Below are 18,388 nucleotides of genomic sequence, written 5' to 3'. Positions count from 1 at the left end.
CACACAATATAGCTGGGTCGCCCCGTCCTGTCCCTAGGGGTCCACTGCCCTGCAGCGCCCCAACCCAACACACCCCACTCAGCTTTAGGATCTTAGTGAAACATTCATTATTGCATTTCTTAGCTGCTATAAATGCTTGGTTACACAGTTCCTTCAGATAACAGTTTGCAGAATCAACATTTCCAAGCAAACAAAAACAAGGAGAAGGGACAATCTGTAGACATGCTGAGATAAAATAACATACTCTTCGTCAGAATTCAGCCAGCCTTCACAAGACCATAACCAACGCAAATATGTCCCCTTTTGTGTTTTACACCTCCAGCAGAGGATTGACATTTCTTAGTGCATGTGATTCAGTTTCACTGACATTAACTGTTCATTAACTGCAGCAATTTATGTCTAAGATGATACGGACATGATTGGGCATTCAAACATATCTGTATCCATTCATCATCATCAAAAGCTTCTACCAGGTTTTCCTCACATTTTTGTTTTACATGTTTTGTGTCATCGAGAAAAGCCTCAACCCTTTATACAGTTTGGAAATCAACATTGGAGGTTTGTTAGACTGCCTTAAAATAGCATCTGGCTTGTCCAGTGTTTGTTGCACAGAGAGAATAAAGTGTTTTATCTGCAAAAATGTACCTCACCTCTGTCACATACAGGTCTTCCCTGGCTGCCTAACCCTGCTGAGACCCCTGTCACCATCTGATCCTCTTAAATGAGGCATGACAAAGAATGACCTTGGTGTACATTTATACATTATAATATTCAAAAATAGAATCAATGGTTCAATAATTACAACGACCAGATCCCAGAGTGTAGCTTTAAGCTTTAAATGCCATCCTGTAGCTACTGTAGGTCTACCCATCAATTCCAGATGGAACTTTGTATCATTCACTGATATTGTTAATATACTGCAAAATTCTCCTGAGCTCCATAGACTGGTTTTCCCTGGCTGTCTGATCCTGCTTAGATAAGATGAGGTTAGTGTTGTGTACTGACTGCACTAGAAGGCTACATCCCGCGGGAACTGTGGTCCCGACAGAGATCATTGCGGCGCGGTCGGCATTTTTCATGCTGCGGACAGGAGCAGGCGGTCAGACAGATTACTTTGGGATGAAAATATTGTTGTTGTTCCAAAGCTTATTTGGAAACGGTCCTCTTTCTGCTTTGTATGCGTTAGCCTGTTAGGGCTAGGGGGCAGTATTGACACGGCTGGATAAAAAAACATACCCGATTTAATCTGGTTACCACTCCTACCCAGTAACTAGAATATGCATATACTTATTACATATGGATAGAAAACACCCTAAAGTTTCTAAAACTGTTTGAATGGTGTCTGTGAGTATAACAGAACTCAAATGGCAGGTCAAAACCTGAGAGATTCCTTTACAGGAAGTGGCCTGTCTGACCATTTCTTGAACTTCTTTTCCATCTCTATCTTTTACTAAGGATCTCTGCTCTAACGTGACACTTCCCACGTCTTCCATAGGCTCTCAGAGCCCGGGAAAAAACAGAATGTCGTCATTCCAGCCCCAGGCTGAAACACATTATCGCCTTTCTCAAGTGGCCGATCAAGGGACTCTGGGCTTATGCGCATGACCCGACCGCCCCCGCCTTTGTGATTTTTTTCCTCTGTTTGCCGAAAAGGAGATTCCCTGTCGGAATATTATCGCTTTTCTACGAGAAAAATGGCGTAAAAATTGATTTTAAACAGCGGTTGACATGCTTCGAAGTACGGTAATGGAATATTTAGAATTTTATTGTCACGAATTGCGCCATGCGCGCGACACTTCTTTACCATTTCGGATAGTGTCTGGAACGCACGAACAAAACGCCGCTATTCGGATATAACGATGGATTATTTTGGACCAAACCAACATTTGTTATTGAAGTAGCAGTCCTGGGAGTGCATTCTGACGAAGACAACAAAAGGTAATGAAACTTTTATAATAGTAAATATGATTATGGTGAGTGCTAAACTTGCCGGGTGTCTAAATAGCGAGCCCGTGATGCCTGGGCTATGTACTTAGAATATTGCAAAATGTGCTTTCACCAAAAAGCTATTTTAAAATCGGACATATCGAGTGCATAGAGGAGGTCTGTATCTATAATTCTTAAAATAATTGTTATGCTTTTTGTGAACGTTTATCGTGAGTAATTTAGTAAAATGTTAGCGAATTCCCCGGAAGTTTGCGGGGGGTATGCTAGTTCTGAACGTCACATGCTAATGTAAAAAGCTGGTTTTTGATATAAATATGAACTTGATTGAACAAAACATGCATGTATTGTATAACATAATGTCCTAGGGTTGTCATCTGATGAAGATCATCAAAGGTGAGTGCTGCATTTAGCTGTCTTCTGGGTTTTGGTGACATTATATGCTGGCTTGAAAAATGGGTGTCTGATTATTTCTGGCTTGGTACTCTGCTGACATAATCTAATGTTTTGCTTTCGTTGTAAAGCCTTTTTGAAATCGGACAGTGTGGTTAGATTAACGAGAGTCTTGTCTTTAAATAGCTGTAAAATAGTCATATGTTTGAGAAATTGAAGTAATAGGATTTTTAAGGTTTTGAAAATCGCGCCACAGGCTGCAAGTGGCTGTTACGTAGGTGGGACGAATTCGTCCCGCCTAGCCCAGAGAGGTTAGTCTACTTACTGTATTAAAAGGACATGTTTTTTGCATTATTCACACACTCAGAATTCGCTGCTTCAACTTCAGTAACCTACCTCTCCTAGTTTGGCATTAGAGTTCAAGTGTGCCTAGTATGTGTGGTCTAACTGAAATAGAGTAGGCTGCCTACATGGGCAAAGAATCACGTGGCAGTTAACTTGAATATGAAATTAACTTAAATAGGATTAGACTGTAGTCTACTACAGTGTCTGTGAATAAATATTGATAATGGAAAGGTGTGGAGGGCGCTCAACCAACGTGAGTCGAAGTACAATAAAAAAATGTAATCATCATTGAAAAGAAAAGAGCACAAGGTGCATATAAGTTAGGCTACTATGGGGAGCGAGCGTTGTGCCTTTTCATTTTCAATACATTTTTAGTACACATTTATTTGTCTTTGCCTGCAAATCGACCTTCTAAAAGATAGGCAATTCCCAATAGACCTATGCAAAACGTAGCAAGTGTTGCTGTCAGTCATTCTTGCTGCTTTCAGTTCAGTAGCCATACCTCCGAGATCAGGTGCGCATGTGTCAATGGTGGGTGTAGCTGGTGCATGGAAGTCAGGCGCAGGAGAGCAGAAATGAGTGGACAAAGCACTTTACTTAGGCAATGAGATGAACATAACGCAACCGCGTCACAAAACAAATGCCCAATGCACAAGTAAGGCTGCACAAAGTACAAAACCCAAGAACAAAGTACCGGCTGCCACAAAGCACGGGTATAACACAAAACCCGGCGCAAACCAGCCGGAAGTGTGCCAACCTCTACAATAAACAATACCCCACACAGACATGGAGGGAACACATGGCTAAATACACATAGTAATGATGATGAAAGGAAAACCTGGTGTGCAGGAAAACAAGACAAAACAACTGGAAAATGAAAGGTGGAGCGGCGATGGCTAGAAGACTGGTGACGTCGACCGCCAAACGCTACCCGAACAAGGAGGGACTGACTTCGGCAGAAGTCGTGACAGTGTGTGGTCTCAAATAAAGTAGGCTATAACCTATGCACGGAGCAGTTATCTTTCCAAGGAAATGTCCTTCCTAAATAGGCTTATGATTAGGCTATAGTTTACTACATTGCCTAGAAATAGGCCTAAATATTTATTTCCCATATTTCTTTGTCTGAAAATCTTCCCACTCCTAAAAGGTAGGCTTTATAAATACCTCAAGAGAAAGTACAAGTCTCTCCAACTCTGCTCTCTTCAAACCTCATCTAGCATATTGGCTGATATGGCCCTGTAATACAATATAAGGGCCATGTGAGAACTTCTGTTAATTTAACCTCTTTCTTAAGTTATTTTTGCTCATTTGATATTGCCTATAGGGCGCAAAATTGCTGAGACCATGGCTGGGTTTGGGACCAGTTCTTCTGGTAGGGGGTGGGAGTTGGACAGAAAGCCAGCCAGTGCAGGTGGGAGTGGGATGACGAGATCATTCCCACAGACCTCTACTGTGCACCATGACAGTGAAGCATTTAACCCGAGAGCTGTTTGTTACTGTGTCAGTGTGAAAAGTAGATCATTAGCTAGGGAAACTGACAGATCAGTGATGTTTCATTGCCAAAAAATAAATAAAACTCACATTGCACTGAAAAAAACTTGCCTTCCCAACTGCTCAGAGGAATCCTCATGGTCCTAAAGTACACCGTTGCCATTCTTTTGTATCACATTTGCAATGATAGAATTGGGGGGGACAAAAATGATATTTCAAAATGTGGGGGGACATGACCTCCCTGTCCCCAGTGAAAGTTGCACCCCTGTGCATGGGAATACTTGGGAAAAGATTTCCAAATTAAAATCACGTGGAGCTGATTTTCTGCTGTTTTTACAGTCTAATGTCCAACAATGAAAATGTAATTTTTTAAAATTAAAAACATTTTTTTGCTCAAACTTGGGGCGCCAAATAAAACCAACCGTGGCCCAAATTTGGCACACGGGCCACCAGTTGGGGATCCCTGCCTTAGAAGCTTAGACATAAAGGAATGTATATGAAAACAGCATACACTAACTGTACAGGACAATTTATTGGTGCCTCTGTATTAGCATTAGAAATGACAATATGTTTAGAGTTGTATGTATTGATCAGACATTTACTTGATTTACAACAGACCAGAAGAGACAAAATATTGATCAACATGAACACTCATAAAAAATAAAACTTTATTAATTACACTTTTTCAATGCACTTTTTTGTAGCACTAACATTCACACAGTATAGAGAGATGCTACAGGTACAGCACACTAGATGTTGTATCCCTGTCTTGAAAACATAATTGGTGTTGAACATGTATCTGCCATTCTGTGACAAACATCTCACATATCTTGCATACATTTCAAAATCTCAATACCACTGATTAGGTTTCACTTTGAACATCATTCATTGCCAAAGCCCTAATCAAGGGAAAGTCATCCCAAAGAGTGCATAACTCTCCCTTTCCTGGGCTGTCATCCTGACATTCTCTAAAGGAAACTTGCTCCCCAGATGTCCCACGGACGGGAACATTCTGGTACTCCTTTGGGCTAGAGGGCTCCTCGAGCTCCACCTCCAGGAGTGGTTGTGTGGACTCTGAGCGCAGGTAGACATGGGATTGGCTTGGTGGCCGAATTGAGTACGGGCTATCACAGACCACAGTGGCATACGGAACAGAGTGTTGGTGTGACCCTAAGTAGCTAGGGCTGAGGGCATGGGGGGAGCCACATATGGACTTGCCCAGGTCACTGGTGCCACTGCAGCGGCACCAGGGGTCATCGGTGATCTCGCCACCCCTCTTCTCGAGACCCTTCTTGGGCAGGTCCAGGAGGCTGAGATGGGAGAGATAGACCAGGCTGGATTCCTGCATGTCCTGAACAGGGGGAATATCCTTCAAAGAGAAAAAGAAACATGCATCTCCTTGGTCAAACCACAGAAACATTAAATAGAATAGATGCATAAATGCCTAGAAGATTAGTAAACCTTCTGCTTAGGGATTACCAACACACACTGAATACATGCTTTGTCATGATAATCCGAATACTGCACCTGCATTGAATCCAACGTGGTCCAGCTCTTGATGCTGCTGTTGGCAGGGTCAGGGATCTTGGGCCAAAAGCACATTTTCAACCTTCAGATGGGTACAGAAACTTGTATTGTTTTTAAATAGCACAAACACACAAGTATTTACTGACATGAAGTCAATGTTGAGTTCTCACCGTTCATGTGTTGAGAAGCAGGTGTCATGACGTTGGCCTCTTTGAGTACAGGGAGGACAGTTGACCCCCTCCCCCTTGCACCATCCCCCAACCTACCTCCCCCCCACCCAGGCCCTGTGTGAAGGGGTTGTAAAAACTCTAAGAGGAGAATCTCTTGCCACATGGCCCATAGAGAGACACAGGAAATTCTTCCAACTCACAGAATTGGGGAGCCAAGCGACATTTGTGTTCTGGAGAAGGTATGGAAGACTGGTGAAGAATCCAGCTACGAACTGGTCCGCTTGGTACAATTTTGTGATACTCAGAAGAGACAATATAGCCATATTACCATAAAACTGTTTATATAATAGCCTCAGCGATGGGACTTGCATCCAAATGGTTGTATAGAATGTATTAATAAGGATAAAGCTATTTGTAATACATTGAGATGCTATGTACTGATGTTAATGTGATAGAATTGTATTTCTGTACCAAGCTTAACTCAGTCATCGGCACGCCCCCAGGGACAAAGACAGGACCAGGCGTCATGTGACAAGCCTGTTCTATGTTCACTATAAAACCCACCCTGATTTACATTTCTTGAGACCAGGCCTCCACTCCATTGCGAGTTGGCCAATAGGTTTGACCATCCAATTCCGCTACTGAAAGTGAACTATACCACGTGGTTAACTTTTAGACCATTGATACCGACAGAATAAGAACAAGTCTTTGATATGAATTAATAGTCTGCAGCTAGAAATTATATCATTGAACGCGAAGACCGACGAAACATCCATTCTATGACGACATTAATGAATGTCGCTTTGAAAGATCCATTCTAATCGAGAGAGAGAGAGAGAGAGAGAGAGACTCCAACAGAACGACGCTTCAACAAGGATCCCGACGACACACTGAGCGTAAATATATATTGATTGCAGTTGTTCCCGAATGAGTGAGCGTTCATGTGCAAAGGATTAGCATATCAATTGTTAATATTAATGAACTCTGTGACCTTTTATGACCCATTGTTCTACAAGACACCAGCCAGGCCTGTTTAGACCACTAGGGCACATTACTCTACCAATTCTTTGTGATGATAATTACTGTTTGTATACTTTCTGTGAATTACTTAGTTTAGTAAATAAATGATTTTAAGACAATTGATGTATGGATGATTTTAGTAAAGACTGGGTTTGTGCAGATACAACAATTTACGACGTTTGGAATGAGACTGGACGCGAGGTAAAATACACCATTTAAACCAGAAGATAATCGGCCTATACTATAATAGAATATAATATATAATGTTATAATATAGGAAAGTTATATTAGGAAAATTATAACTTTGTAATCTGAATATTTTCCTTGGTGCCCCGATCTCCTAGTTAATTACAATTCAACGATTATTCAGTTTAATTGTGTGATAATAATTACAGGGAGTTAATTGATAAACATGTCTTCAGTTTAATGGTACCCCAAAGACACGACACAGGCCAGAACTGAGATAATGATGAGCAATGACAGCCCAACACCAGAGGAAATAACTATCAAGATGATCCTCTCCACCCTCTCCGAGTTGGGCATCTCCGGCGCGGCCCACGCTTGGATTGCGTCCTACCTGACAGGTCGCTCCTACCAGGTGGCGTGGCGAGAATCTGTCTCCGCACCATGCGCTCTCACCACTGGTGTCCCCCAGGGCTCTGTTCTAGGCCCTCTCCTATTCTCGCTATACACCAAGTCACTTGGCTCTGTCATATCCTCACATGGTCTCTCCTATCATTGCTATGCAGACGACACACAATTAATCTTCTCCTTTCCCCCTTCTGATAACCAGGCGGCGAATCGCATCTCTGCATGTCTGGCAGACATATCAGTGTGGATGACGGATCACCACCTCAAGCTGAACCTCGGCAAGACGGAGCTGCTCTTCCTCCCGGGGAAGGACTGCCCGTTCCATGATCTCGCCATCACGGTTGACAACTCCCTTGTGTCCTCCTCCCAGAGTGCTAAGAACCTTGGCGTGATCAAGGCGGTGACCCGATCCTGTAGGTTCATGCTCTACAACATTCGCAGAGTACGACCCTGCCTCACACAGGAAGCGGCGCAGGTCCTAATCCAGGCACTTGTCATCTCCCGTCTGGATTACTGCAACTCGCTGTTGGCTGGGCTCCCTGCCTGTGCCATTAAACCCCTACAACTCATCCAGAACGCCGCAGCCCGTCTGGTGTTCAACCTTCCCAAGTTCTCTCACGTCACCCCGCTCCTCCGCTCTCTCCACTGGCTTCCAGTTGAAGCTCGCATCCGCTACAAGACCATGGTGCTTGCCTACGGAGCTGTGAGGGGAACGGCACCTCCATACCTTCAGGCTCTGATCAGGCCCTACACCCAAACAAGGGCACTGCGTTCATCCACCTCTGGCCTGCTGGCCCCCCTACCTCTGAGGAAGCACGGTTCCCGCTCAGCCCAGTCCAAACTGTTCGCTGCTCTGGCACCCCAATGGTGGAACAAGCTCCCTCACGACGCCAGGACAGCGGAGTCAATCACCACCTTCCGGAGACACCTGAAACCCCACCTCTTTAAGGAATACCTGGGATAGGATAAAGTAATCCTTCTAACCCCCCCCCCCCCCCCCCCTTAAAAGATTTAGATGCACTATTGTAAAGTGGTTGTTCCACTGGATATCATAAGGTGAATGCACCAATTTGTAAGTCGCTCTGGATAAGAGCGTCTGCTAAATGACTTAAATGTAAATGTAAATAGCAAAGGCATCTGAAAATATATGTATTTAGATTTAGGATATATGTTTTAGACAATTTCCAGATGCAGTATCTGACCCCACATAGGGTGGAGCGCCATGAGTTTGGCAAGCGAGACTAGTCCTCAAATAACACTGCATACTACTTTTATTTAAAAGCACTTTACTCTTATTGACAACATTCTAATACCAACCCATTGGTTCAGTTGAGGGTAACCTTTGATCCGTTCAGACTCCCGCCACCTGTGCTAACCATAATAAAGGCTTTGTATGAGGATGAAGGGCTGAGCTCTCTTAGAACCACCCTCCTCTTTCCCAGCTCAGCAGTCACAACTGTAAAAGAGGGACACAGCAACTGCAGTATGAATTTACATGTTTATTTATTTAACCAGGCGAGTCAGTTGGGAATAAAAACTGGGAACACTTTATTTGGATAGTTAGTCCATCTGTAGATGCTCCACTATCTAACCTTAACCCTAGCTCTAACCCTAACTTTAACCATTATCCTAACCCTAAACTTAACCCTTACCCTAACCCTTATTCTAAACCTAACCATAACCTTAGAAAGCAGTCGCTTATCAACAGGAAGTTTGTTGATAGTATGACCATCTGTAGAGCATCTAGACTATCCATATACAGTGTGACCTAAATACTTATTTACAATGACAGCCTGGCAAAATAAGGCTTTTGTATGAACTTTCAGTCATCTATAGTTGTATCATCAACAGCATCACAATACGCATCTTTCCACCTTTGGTGTTTCCCCGCTCATCCCAGTAGAAGACCTGGTAGCTCTGCACGATCCCATTCCTCTGGCATAGTGTAATTTCCTCCCAGGTAAGCTCAATACGAGAATGCAACGTCTCCCTCACCCTCAGATTTGGGGCGGCAGATGGGGCTGCCGTAAACAAAGAACATTGAGGACTATATGGATTAAATGGCAATAAAAGTAGTGGCGATTACCATATCAATTATATAATGTCATAAACCTAACAGCGTTCTGATTTGTTGGTATTGTCATGCTGACAAAGAGCTATAATGTAGGTGTTTGATATAAATAGAATAGAATAAGCTTATAGTAATGCTGGTAGAAGTATGCAGAGGTGTAATTTGCTCTATGTCTCCAATAGAGGGAAGCATTGTACCACCTTTCATCAGTGTGCTTTGCAGCTGATTCGCACCTGATTGACTCAAAGGAAGCCTGCAACACCTCCTTTGATATCGTAAAGATCTTACAAAGTCCAAGGTGTAAGGGTTAGTGTTTACCGACTCACCCTTTTGTCTAGAGTACGCCTCGCCGGTTTGAGGAAGGCCAATTCCGTCCTTATACCTAGGATACCTAGGATACAGAGAGATCCCATAGGGATTGTATGGCTCGATGCTCTCTGTAGATAAGAAGAAAGAGATAACAGTGGATCCAAGTCCTTAATTATTAAGCTCATAGCATGTGGACAAATCCTGCAAAGAAAAAGTCTGCACAGATCAACTCAAACAACAAACTAGAGAACACACTCACAAGCTGATACACTCACAAGCTTAAAACGTTACTGTCCCTGCAGATAAATTCATTGTGCAGCCAGGAGAATTGTATATAAAAGAAGTACATAGTCCTCCAACAAACTTCTAACACAGAACTAGAGACACATGACAGGTGAATGAAACCACAGTATGTATGTATACCTTATAACTGACATAAACCATACCTGATATTAGAGTGCTGGATTGATTCCTGTCAATGTGGTCAAACAAGATGAGGGAAGGGTCCATTTTCCACAATGGCCTCCACTCCACCACATAGCCTGTGACACTGGATGAATGTATGCTTGTCCACTGGACCAGTAGTGATCTCTCATCATGAGGAAGGACATTGACGTCAGAGACTGCTGCCAGAACTGGGGACAGATGCCGATATTTACCACACAATATGTCACAGGTAAGCTTGAAGACACAGATTGATTCTCAAATGACATCATATTCCCTGTATAGTGCACATAGGACTCAAAAGTAGTGCACTAAATAGAGAATAGGGTGTTTGGGACGCTGTCATAACACACAGCTTATACATATATTCTGATTTCTGAATTGACCCCTAGCCTAGATCAGAGGATTGCATAGGTGTAAGAAATATGGTGACATTTCCACCCAGCCAATCAGATGAAGCTATTACCATAATGCTGATACATATGCAGTAGACAGTGGACTAATGAACAAAATGCTAAAAGATTGTGTATAAAGAGATATTTTACTCAAACTAATAATTAAGATTACCTCTGTGTTGGAACACTTCCACCTCAGTAGGGCTGGATGTCCCTGCAGCGTTCCCAGCACTGAGGAAAACTTTCCTTGCCCCCCTGGGAAGCTGGAAAACACAGTGGCTATCCAATGTGACGCACAACTGTCCCTTTTTCGTGGGTTGTCTCTGGCGCGAGACAACATAGGACAGGATCTTGCCATTGGCATGGAACTGCTTCGATGGCTACAAAAGGAAGAAAGGAGATGAATGAGGAAAGGCAAGTTGTGTACCACGATCACAGGAAATATTAAAGTTTGTGATGTGTCAAATTTGAGTGGGTTCTGTGTGTCGTTCTTACCTTCCAAAACAAGTATACACTGAGATGGTTTTGCCTCTGCTCCCTAGATACCTTCATCCAGGAGTCGAGTCGTCCGGTGGGAGCTGAAAAGAAGCAGAAGTGTCCATTTTGAAACTCATCAAATGTTTGTGCCTCTCAGTTGTGTGAGGAGAATTCTTCCAGACTAGACAGGTGTAGGCTAGAAATTCACTTCCAAAGAGCTAGTAAAATACATAGTCAATACATACATTCTACCAGAGCTGTAAAAAGTGGGATAGAAAATGTGGGACATTTCATTAGCATAGAGTGAAAAGTAAACCCAATGAACGGAACAATAAGAAATAGATTAAAAGATTTGTACCATGGGAGTGATAAGTGACATTACATTAAACAGAATTGATGCAGGACATACCCCTGCAGTATTGCTGTTACTCCATTCGCTCCATGGACTCTGGTGATACCTGACCCGTATCTGGATGTGGTACTCTGTCCCGTGGAGCATTAAGCGGGGCACTGGGACCTAACACACATGCACGCGTGCGCACGCACACACAAACATACATATACACACACTCACAGTAATGTAATAATATTTATGGTTACCTAGTACAGTTGGTATGATAATGTATTGTTAATGTTGTTTAATCAAAATCATTTTTGTTCAAATGGTTGCAATGGACATTCTCTTACTGGTCCTTCACTCCACTGCTTGCTGTTTGCTGTTTTCAGTTGCACCTCCAAGGTCACAATGGTCACCCACGCTTGCTGTTCAGAGAGACCCCAGCTGAGCCTTAGGCAGCCATACCTGTTTGGCTCTGCTTGGACCTTCAGAACTTTTGGAGGGTCAAACTTGGCTGCAATATGAGAGTTATATTAGAACTCCTATGATGTGAAAAGCTTAATCTCAATACAATGCCACAAAGTACTCGTACATAAGGCTTTGTCTTTTAGGTTTAAAGAATGCAGTGAGCTTCAGAATAACAATCTTTACAGTGTCTGTACTAAGACAGCTTCAGAGTCACAAGTGACACCAAGTCCGTGTGACTGAGGCTGTCCTAATATGGACACCATCTCCTGTAAATCACAGTCCAAATCACTACTTCCTTACCTGACTCCATTGGCTCCAGAAGCAAAGGTGTTGAGGTGGCTTGACCCAAGGCATTCACCGCCTTGACATATATTTCTATCTCTGAGAAGAGAACAAAACCGGTACGTGGTATACTGTAGTGATGTACCCCTGGCGGCAGCACGTAAGTGTTGCTCTCTGGTAAATCCCTGTTTAGATGAAGAAAGAATACAACTTCTTGAGCAAATAACAGTTATGCATCTTCCCCTTTAAGTTCTTTGGATAACCTCCACACCTATGCATAGTGATATTAGTAGGTTGCCACAGAAACCATCTTGGAAGTAACATCTAAACTGGTTCTCTTTGGATAACCACCACACATATGCAGGCATTTATAGTACAGTGGCCCTAACTGGCAAAGTAGCTAGATTGTCCAAGAAAGCATTTAATAAATAGCATCGTAATTACAATATACACTTACATTTGACATGTAAATGTAAATTTAAAAAATACAACAGATTCACTTGTTCTCCACCAATAGCTACTTGTTACCTGATCTCAGTGTAAAGAGTGTACTGTGTGGGCAGGTGGGTGTCCTGTCCTGGGTCTCATTGGCATGAGAGGGTTTCCAGTTTGGTAAGGTTAGTGAGTTAGCTAAGGTTCTGTGGTGCTGGGGGTGGAACTATAGAAATAACAATTATTGGGGTGAGCAAAACAATGTTAAAGTTAGTTAGCGCTCACCCCTCAGAGCCTGGGGGGTTCCTGCCTTTCTAGGGAGTTTTTCTTAGCCACCGTGCTTCTACATCTTATTGCATGCTGTTTGGGGTTTTAGACTGGGTTTCTGTATAAGCACTTTGTGACATCTGCTGAGGTAAAAAGAGCTTTAAAATTACATTTAATTTGATTTTGGATCAGCAGCTGATAAAATCTTCAGAACTACATTACAGAACTGTTTATTATCAGTTCAGGTTTTTATTCTTTATCTGAGGTGAAGAGCATGTTTAAAACATGTAAAGATAGACTCAGCGACATGAAGTAGATGCAGAAAGTAAACAGCATTGTGGGTCAATTTCCGCAATAACTAAGACGCTCAACTTCACAGCTGTTTTGGTCCTGTGGGTACCACGCTATAACAGCGTGAGGCGAACCCGTAGATACTGTTTGTGACCGTGTGAGAGCGAAGTCTTGCATCTCGCTCATCTCAATATCCACTGAGTCTACCTTTAAAAATATTTTAATTTATTCTTAATTTATGCTCAGTACACTTAGATTTCTCAGAACTGCTCCTTGAAATGAAAGTACAGCATGTTCAATACTTGATGTTGGACATGAGGAAAACCAGGGAGGTGTGGCACTGCAAGACAGACCTGCATTTTTTCATTCCAACATGATTTTTTTTTAAAATAAAATAAAGAAATGTCATTCTTTACCATGGTCCCATCTGTAATCTTTTTTATGTGGGGTAAGGGATATCCCTTACTATGAATGATAATGGAGCTATTGTCGACTATACATACAGCACACCACTGAACAGGGATAAACAAAGAAACAAAAAAAATCTCTCTCACATCCAGCTCTTATCTCCACTGCTCCTACGATCTGGCACGGGAAGGTGTGGAGGACACAGCACGTGAGATATCCACTGGTGTCCGTGAAGCTAGGTATAAACACTGTTGAGTTCCAGCCACTCTGATTGGCCACAGAATATAAAACTGTGGAGATCCAGCCACTTTCATTGGCCGCTGCAGTGTTTCTACCATACTCATTGGCTGCTGCAGAACTGCTGGGAATAAGGCGTTGGCTGAGGTGCCAGACAATGTGAACGGCTTGTCCCTTTATGAGGGGGCAGTCATCTCTGATGACACAAGAGGCAGTCACCGGTGACCCCAAGGTCACCACAGGGGCGGAGGTGTGTACCCGCACAGATGGAGACGTCTGAACCTCTGTCAGGAAAGGAAAGAGAGCCAAGAGCAGATCAATGCATCAGCAACATTGAGGGAGGTGGAAAAAGGGCTCTTTAAGCCACCAAATAAATGAGTTATTGTGAGATACAGCTCCATATTTCTTGTCTATATTCCCATGTCTCAGTGAAACTGAAATTACATTGATATTTTCAAGATTTCTATTTAAAAACAACATTTTTAAGACAATGGGATGTGAAATGTCTATTCTATTGTCTTTGCTACTGCTGCAAGGTGTTGCCATTTAGAGAAGGTTATTTATTACAAAGACAGCACTCACCATCTTTCGTTCCATTCACAAATTCCAGCAGCAGCGTGGCAAACATTGTAATCCAGGCTGATGCCATGGTGATACAAACCTGTGAGAGGGGAAGATGTGAAATGAGTGATTTTGAAGAAGAAAGGGTGAAAGTACATTACATTCAATGGAATCAAAACAACATTTGAAATTCCGGGGCTCTTATTGATGTACAACAGTGTATAAATAGCAATGGAAATGATAATGACTATATTTTTTCAAACCTGAACATACTGTTTGACACTACAAGCTGACATGAGTGAAGATGCATCATACACAACTGACACACGGAAATTACGAGGGGAAAAAAAGATTAGACAGCTGTCTATAACAAACAAACAAACAAACAAACACTGGGATACTCACAATTCCACAGTCATAGGAAATGTGTTAATGACTTAAAGACTTTGATTCTAAAGATGAGAGTGCACCAGTCACCAATGGCCATCAGTTAATTCCCTCAGGTCATGCTTGTGTCTCCATATGTTCTGTGAGGAAAAAGAAAGGATGGTTATTTCCTGTCTGTCATGTGGGACTGTCCCCTTCTGGGAGTTGACTGGGGGCTTCTGGGTTGTATTCAGGTACACTCTACATTTGGGACGCACCCCATGTAGTGGATGCATGATTCGAGGCCTTTGAAGTCTTCTTCTATTTACTGCTTATCAGCTGTCTGCATAAAGGCCTCCACTTCGCTCTTCCTCCTTTGCAGTGTTTCGCCTTATTATTGCAGGGCGCTAATTGCCTTCGGCTCCTAAATGTGCCTTGCTGCCTTGAGAGAAAGAGAAAGTGACAAAGAGAGAGAGAGAGAGAGAGAGAGTGACAGACAGAGAGTGAGAGAGAGAACGAGAGAGCGAGAGCAAGATGGACAGAAAAAAAGTTTTTACATTTGAACGCATATGAGAATGCCAATTTCCTATTTTCCATTAAAGGAAAGCAGGGTTATGATATATTTTCCTTCTAGAGGCTAACTTATCAGTGTAATACAAATGTCAGAATGTTCAATAAACAAGCTTAACTTATGTAAAAGTTTGAGTACCTTTAGATGCTATGGTTATAGGCATTCCATAGAATGGTTGGATTTTATAATGTCGTTTATGGGGTGGACTTTTGTGCTCTAAAAGGTTGTTTCTCAAACTACCTATAATGGCACATTATTCTCACAAAAGCATCTTACTGTTTCAGAGTGATTTTGACACCCTTGGTTGTGTAATGGATGTGTGATAAAGATAGAATAGAGTCGAGAACAATATTTCAACATGTTCTATACCTTGTTCCTCTGTCTCGCCTTAAACGTGTTATTCTCTTAAGCCATTGTGGTAAATGTTACAACAGTCCCTCTTTCTCAATTAGGCAATATCCTCTAACAGGGTAAGAAAGTTAAAGCTATGACTAAATCTTCAATTGTCCTTTTAGTTCATTTGGTGATCAGATCAGAGATATGTACAAATCCTTATTTGACAATCTGTCCATTCATTTTCCATTAGAGGTATCTTCTTTGCTGGAACGTGACCTGAGACACTAGACCTCTCAATCAGTAATAATTTGTCATAAAAACAAAAGAGCAGAAAGAGGAAAATAATCTCTTTCACATCGTCTTTAGCATATATTCACTGCACATAAACATATTATACCTATCCCAGAATGAGAGATATAGTTTTTTCCATTAATATTCCAAAAGAGTATAAGCAGTATGAGTGCAGATAGTGATCAGCTATTAGTGCCAAAATTGTTGTATAATTGTTACATTAAAACTGAAGAGGTCATGACGTCAGGTTGGATTCAAAACATTTCAAGTTAGATACAAATACTGATGACATAATACACTAAATCATATTCAATTACCAATAAGTAAATAATTTGACATATCCACACAGTTGAACAGGGAGATTCAATTTCCTAATTGGAGCTTCTCAAACTCACTCACTCACTCACCAATAACAGATATTGTGATCTGTTCCCCCATCTCTTCTGTTAGATTCAGGTGAATCAGAAGGAAAGGCTTGGTAGGTAGAGTGATTCAGAGATAAAGAAAATCAATTAGAGAGCAACACCACTCACCACACAGCCCCAGCACCCAGAAAGACTTTCATCAGACTCTGGTGTAGATAGGATCAGATGGAACAGTGGCGGAATGGAGCTCAGGTTTCAGGGCCACTTGAATTGAACAGCCAGCCACATCCTTATTTTGAATTCACCATATACAGGAAAGATAACATGACGTGGGGTGGTGGGGCCCATAACAGTAGAGATAGGGAAGTCAAGTTAAACGTCTTGAGATTGCTCATTAAGTTATCTTGGAAACCCAGAAAAATCTCACGTAATTGAGTCAGATGCTTGATGTTACGTGCGTTTGTCCACAAGAGATCAATACATTTGTCAAACTATTTGAAATAAAGATTATTATTATATTTTAAGTTTGAATATTTCGGATTTTCACATTTGGAGGATCATAGGTGTCAATTGTCACTGTCCTCTTCAAAGAAAGACAAGCTAATCCAACTCTTGTGGAGGACAAAATTAACATTTTAGAGCTGGAAAGTAAAGACTGTCAAATTGATATCATTGATTATTATGTTATCTACAGATTTCCATGCATTACTTGAGAATGTTCTATGAAAGAGCTCAAAACAAAACCATTCTGTAAAATACAGGCATGTAAAAGCACCTCTTAAAGCTTTCTCTGAAGGCAACCATTTTGGGGACCATGAAGTCTTTGAAGAAATGTTTGCGGTGTGGTCGAGTGTTCTGAGAAGGTATGTTTGTTCATCTGTATCAGTGTGTGTTTATCTAAGTTTGACAATATTCCAAAATGTTTGTTTTATTAAGTTATGCCACTTCAATAATGTATTTTTTTTTGTATATTCTGAGTGTTTGGAGAGATGTTGTTCGGGCTCCAAGCATCATATTGAACCTGTCTTCCTAAGCCTAAGGTGATTGTTTTCCGTTGTGTATTCAAATTACAAAACTACACTGCTCAAAAAAATAATGGGAACACTTAAACAACACAATGTAACTCCAAGTCAATCACACTTCTGTGAACTCAAACTGTCCACTTAGGAAGCAACACTGATTGACAATAAATTTCACATGCTGTTGTGCAAATGGAATAGACAACAGGTGGAAATTATAGGCAATTAGCAAGACACCCCCAATAAAGGAGTGGTTCTGCAGGTGGTGACCACAGACCACTTCTCAGTTCCTATGCTTCCTGGCTGATGTTTTGGTCACTTTTGAATGCTGGCGGTGCTTTCACTTTAGTGGTAGCATGAGACGGAGTCTACAACCCACACAAGTGGCTCAGGTAGTGCAGCTCATCCAGGATGGCACATCAATGCGAGCTGTGGCAAGAAGGTTTGCTGTGTCTGTCAGCGTAGTGTCCAGAGCATGGAGGCGCTACCAGGAGACAGGGCAGTACATCAGGAGACGTGGAGGAGGCCGTAGGAGGGCAACAACCCAGCAGCAGGACCGCTACCTCCGCCTTTGTGCAAGGAGGAGCAGGAGGAGCACTGCCAGAGCCCTGCAAAATGACCTCCAGCAGGCCACAAATGTGCATGTGTCTTCTCAAACGGTCAGAAACAGACTCCATGAGGGTGGTATGAGTCCCCGACGTCCACAGGTGGGGGTTGTGCTTACAGCCCAACACCGTGCAGGACGTTTGGCATTTGCCAGAGAACACCAAGATTGGCAAATTCGCCACTGGCGCCCTGTGCTCTTCACAGATGAAAGCAGGTTCACACTGAGCACGTGACAGACGTGACAGAGTCTGGAGACGCCGTGGAGAACGTTCTGCTGCCTGCAACATCCTCCAGCATGACCGGTTTGTCGGTGGGTCAGTCATGGTGTGGGGTGGCATTTCTTTGGGAGGCCGCACAGCCCTCCATGTGCTCGC

At 42.4% G+C, this 18,388-nt stretch overlaps 1 pseudogene across 1 annotated transcript; it reads right to left on the bottom strand.

The window, feature by feature from the left end:
- Nucleotides 1-4,819: 4,819 nt before the first annotated feature.
- Nucleotides 4,820-17,585, bottom strand: LOC106604998 (granulocyte colony-stimulating factor receptor-like; annotated as a pseudogene). The gene is made up of 19 exons (XR_014392255.1): nt 16,558-17,585; nt 15,105-15,264; nt 14,866-14,987; nt 14,482-14,560; nt 13,809-14,183; nt 12,793-12,922; nt 12,283-12,449; nt 11,865-12,028; nt 11,583-11,694; nt 11,196-11,278; nt 10,873-11,080; nt 10,308-10,496; nt 9,879-9,989; nt 9,356-9,502; nt 8,811-8,937; nt 7,582-7,602; nt 7,324-7,407; nt 5,701-5,782; nt 4,820-5,542 (listed from the first exon to the last, which is right to left on the bottom strand). The product of XR_014392255.1 is annotated as a granulocyte colony-stimulating factor receptor-like (transcript).
- Nucleotides 17,586-18,388: the final 803 nt, after the last annotated feature.

This window comes from Salmo salar, chromosome 05 (genome assembly GCF_965601325.2).
Source record: "Salmo salar chromosome 05, fSalSal1, whole genome shotgun sequence".
NCBI classification, from domain to species: domain Eukaryota; kingdom Metazoa; phylum Chordata; class Actinopteri; order Salmoniformes; family Salmonidae; genus Salmo; species Salmo salar.
The sequence above is the reverse complement of the archived record's forward strand: the minus strand, read 5'-3'. Positions and strand labels throughout refer to the sequence as shown.